Raw genomic sequence first — 5309 nt, 5'->3', positions numbered from 1 at the left:
TATCTTGTCCACCCAAACTATCTGGTATTAAGAAAACACGAATGATGGACAAACTGATGTTCTGCTGTACAGTCAGCTTCAGCAAGAGATTATAGGTTTCACATCTATTTTCAATTAATTCTGGATTTATGCTTAATCATAAGGTTGCAAGATAATCCTTCCAATAATTTCTTTTTTTAGCTGAAAGGAAATGCATTTTGTGTTCTCCATAGGATAAAAAGACTGTAAAAGGTAAAAATGAACCTATATTTTCATGGAACGAGCACGGCTTTCATCTTATTTATTGCTCTAAGTGACTAAGATGCTTGAAAGATATAATTTCTGGCTCTTGAGAAAGGTGGCTGAGGCATCATAAAAGGAGAGAATTCTGCAGTACATTTTAAGTTCTCTAGTGAACAAAGAAGACATTCATAAATTCTGCAGCATCTTAGTAGGTAAAGAAAGAAATGTGGAAAAATAGGACATTTGGCTTCAAACCAGGAAATCATTATTATTGTATTTTTATAACCCACTAAGACACTAGATGGACTTTATACTCTTTGATAAATTGCATTCCTCTTTTGTATTAGTTTAGGTCATTAGCATTCAGACTCATTATCTCCTGGAACTTTTCCTTACTTTCCATTTATTACTGCTCCGTTGAGCGTAATGGAGCAGTTTGGGCTGAGCAGGGTCCCAAACTCATTCTGTGCTAACACATTATTTGTGGGTGCAATTTAACCATAAATTACTAGCAAGAGACAGAAATTGCAGAGCCAGGACTTCAAACTCCCTTGTGCTAAATCCATCAGGATGAACAGATTGTAAACTGCCCATTGCAAATATGATATGCAGCAATTTAGCATCATGTTAATACTTCCTAACTTCCATCCCTTACACTTATATAGCTTTTCCCTCCTGAAGCTTTCTGAAATTGCTTCTCCAGTCATTATACTGCACAAAGCAGTTCAGATTTAATAGGAATAGTTGTGAACATTAGATCCTGAATGATTTGAGCCCATGCGGAGTTTTTTATATTTAGCTGGATAAGTCTGAATCATTTGTTTCTATTGTTTGTTAACATCTTATAAAAGAATCCATGAAAAAAATTGACTTCCTTGATTTTGGGGTTTTTGAGGCTTTATTGCTTATCTGTGGTAACAACTTAAAGCTTTTTGGAAATGTATTTTTAATACAGTATGGAATATAAACATCTCACAATTTGTTTTTGGTTTTCTTTATCATAGAACAGCAGAACTTAAAGATGGAAGAAGAGACATACCTATTTCGAATCACTGCAGAACTGCTGAAGCCATTTTAGTCAGTGTTTAAATGATTCAAATGATGGCAGTATCTATCACTCCCTCCTTTCAGTAATCCAGAGATCTTGCTGATAGGGACAGCCCTGCTCCTTGTGACCCCAATTTAATTTCATTCCCTGAAATTTAATTTTATTATTCTTGCTGCCTATAGCCCCCCTCTTTCTTTTCCTTGGATGGCCAAATTGTGAGTTATTATTTTATTACTTCCCCTTAAAACCATCCATCACATTTGTTGTTCTCTCCCAATTTTTCTTAATATTGTTTCTTTCTTGTTACGGGTTTGGAGTACCAGTATCTGAGAACATCTTTATAAGCGTGGTGTCATTTGCCAGGTTGTGAGAATGACTTTATCACTGTTACTCCACAGCTTTCTAAATAGTTAGTTTTACTACCTTGGAAGTTTGTATGTTCTAAGTTACCTTTAGAAAACACCATGAACAACTGAAACCAAGAAACTTATAACCTTTCAATCTCCAGCGAGTAGAGCTTATCTTGTCTCCTAAGTATAAGCCAAACTATAGAAAAGCAAATAATGGAACAATGCAGAGACATTGATAAAAATGATCAAAAAAATGTCATATGATAATTCAAGTTAGAAATACCTCGGGAGGTCTCTAGTCCAACCTCCTGCTCAAAGAAGTGCCAGCTGTGATATCAGATCAGGTTTCTCAGGGCTTTATTCAGTTTGGTCTTGAAAACCTCCAAAACTGCTTGACCTGTCTGGGACTGCTTGACTATGCTCAAAAAAGTTTTTCCTCATGTCCAGTCTGAACCTCTCTTATGCCAGCGTATGCCTATTATTTCCTATCTTGCTGCCATGCATCACAGTACAGTTGATGTGGCTTCATGAGTGCCAGCAGGGACAGTCACCCCCCTCAACGTCCTGGCCGTGCTCCTGTTAGCACAGCCCAGGAGGCTCTTGGCCTTCCTTGCCGCCAAGGCACACTGCTGGCTCATGCCCAGCCTGCCGTCCACCAACTCCTCCGGGGCCTCCTCAGCAGTGCTGCTCCTCAGCCAGTCTGCCTGTCTGTCTGAATGGTGAGACAATTTTTTCAGCTCACTAAGGAAGAAGCACAAATCAAGGATGTACATATGCAAATGCCTCTCTCCGCTGCCAAGGTCCTGCAGCTCTCTCCCTTTTAGGAGAGTGTCTTCTCTCCACTCTTTTTACTTCTGCATTTCAAAAGAGAAGCCATTCTGGAATATGGACGTGTTTTGGAACCAAATTTTTGCCACGGATGTGCCTCTCTTTAGGGCTCAGAAATAGCCAGAACTAGCTGTGAATGTTACCAACATGGTCTGAGGTCCTGAGGGAGGTTCTGCCTCTTCCAAACCACAACTGGTGATGCAGCTGTCATGAATAAGGCCTGAGCTAGGTCGCTGTGCAGGGGCAGGAGTGAGATGCTCCCCTGAAGGAAACACTCCTTTGGCCGACTGCTTACTGCACTGAGGGAGGAAAGAGGATGCCAAAAATCAATGAGCCTGTCAGTTTAGCTTCTTCCCACTCTCTCCTGAGATCCTCTTGGTTGCTTTCTCTCCTCACATGTTCTCTTTAATCCCTTGTCTTCATCTCCAGCTTTTTAAAACTGAACATGTAAGTGGGAAAGTGTGTCCTGGTGCAGCCTCGCAAGCACAGGAAGGCAGGAGGGAAGACCCCCAGAAACTGGGGGTGGGGGGGAGCAGAGGGGAAGCTGGAGTGGCGCGAGGTGAACAAAACTGATGGGGAAGGCAGAACCAGTGGTGCTGCACAGGACATAAGGACAGAACTCATGAAGGCACTAGAGGAAAGACACAGACCACTTTAAATAGTGGCACCTTACAAGCTCCTGAGACAGTGTCTGAAATGAGCGAGGGCAGAAGGAACAGGACTGCATTTTTGCAAGTCCAGCAAAGGGGTTGAGACACTCCTAAAAATGTGTAAAAACTGTTTGAATGACCAAGTGCTCCAGCTTTCAGTTAGGTGACACGGCCTGACCCTAGAACTGGCACCTTTTGTTGAATATCTTTTAGCCAAATATTCCTCAATAGCGAAAGAAAAACAGCTCACATTTGTTTGACTAATGTCTTCACGCTGCCTTTACAGCAGCAGCAAATTTATTTCACAAAAAATTATGTCTAGTTCTTGCTAGAGCTTCTTTAGAATCCTGTGCACACCACTGTGGTGTTGCATAAGAAATATTTTTTTCCTCTCTGTGGGTAAAATCTTTGAGAGGCAGAATAAATAGCTAGTGCTCTGCCTGGAGTCTCTTGGAGCATCTACTCAAAAGATTATAAGGGGAAGCTGTCAAAAGGAGATCAAAGTAAGGAGACTAGCAAGAAGTACTTAGTAGGTCTGAACACAGTGATTTTTGGTGTTGCAATGAAGGGGGAATGAGCACTGCAGATCTACAGTGATCAAATTAGCTGTCGTCTTTCCTTTGAACTTGACTTCTTTGAATGTTCTTGCCTTGCCTTCCTTCAAGCCTGATTTTTATTTCAGAAATATTTTGTTTCTGATCCTGCTGGAACTAATCAAATGTCATCTCTTGTTTACTTTGAACAATGTTGAAAAATTATTTTAAAAAGTCCTTTCTCTAATCCAACCCATAAAAATTATTCCTCTTTCCACAAAGCATGTCCTTCTTTCCTTTGAATTTTTTTTTCCTCTCCTGTCTTTTTAGTACAGCTCAAATTTTGACATTTTATTTTGTTACTTGCAATACTGCACTCCATCAACAATACATTTCTAGAAACACTGTGCATTAGGTATGGTGAGCTGGGTGTCAGAGCACAGAAAACGTACAGGTCACACAATAAAAGCAGCTGTTTATATCCTTATAGTCTCAGTGACAAAGGTTTTCTTGAGGTAGAAAAAAATACTTGTGTAGAGTCCAAAAGACCTAGTCAGACTACGAGAATTTCAAAATAGGTCAGATTAGCTGATGGTGTCACTTTAAGCATTGCTCTGAGATTGTTTTTAAAAAAACTAAGGAAAGTCCTTTTCTACTCTTCACATTATTTTGAGACTAAGAAAAGAGACAGGGCTGTCACTCGAAATAAAAGTGGAGTGTCTCAAAGATAATCCTATGAGTAGGGTGACTGTACGATAAAAATCACTTCTGTGAATCAGAAAAAAGGGTAAAAAATCTCTATTGTGTATCATTAAAAATCATCTCAACTTGTAATGATTGCAATTAAGTATTAAAAGATAAAGGCACGTTTTAGAAAAAGATATTAATGGCTTCAATGGATGAGCTAAGTAGCATGAAAAAAAGTGAAAGAGCCAGTTCTTTTGTTTAGCTGTCTCATGCAATGGATGCTGTGCGCAGGTGCATGAGGAGATGTTTACACTTGAATGGGCTATGGGCTATACCCTAAGAAGCAGAAAACAAATTACAGCTTCGTTTGTTTTTTTTAAAAAAAAAGACCTGTCAAATAGTTTATTTCTACCTGATCCTTGGCTGATGACTTGTAATGGTGGAATATTTGCAAGTGTGTAAGTGTGCAGACATTCCTTTATGTTTCGTCTTGATAAATTTTTCACTACAGTCTGCACAAAAGATTACCTCAGCCAAAGCATTCTGCTCTGCTTAAAAAAAAGATGTGCTTACAAGTGAACCAAATGTCATGCGTTACAAAACTAAATAATGAATCTGCTCAAGTGAACAGGTGATTTTCAAGACCAACGTTATTTTTTCAGTAAGAACCTAAAGCTTACTAGTTTGATAACTGCCAAAGCACACTAAATATATTGTCTGGAAAAAAAGTGGTCATGAAAGAAAGAAAAGTCTCTATTAAAAGTGGCAGACAAAGTGTGTTTTTGTTAGACTCTCAGTGAAATCACAGTCATCACTCCAAAGTCAGTCATAGAATCAGAAAATGAAAGGCCTTCTCAGAGTATATCCTGTCATCCCATTACTCTTCATAACTTTTTTTTTTTAGTATATTGTATATTATTCAGTATCTCAAATGACTGATTTGGCTGATGGAAAAAATACAAATATAAACAAAATATTCTGGTTACATTTA

The sequence above is a fragment of the Rhea pennata genome, chromosome 4, assembly GCF_028389875.1.
Source record: "Rhea pennata isolate bPtePen1 chromosome 4, bPtePen1.pri, whole genome shotgun sequence".
In the NCBI taxonomy this organism is placed as follows: Eukaryota; Metazoa; Chordata; class Aves; order Rheiformes; family Rheidae; genus Rhea; species Rhea pennata.
The sequence above is the reverse complement of the archived record's forward strand: the minus strand, read 5'-3'. Positions refer to the sequence as shown.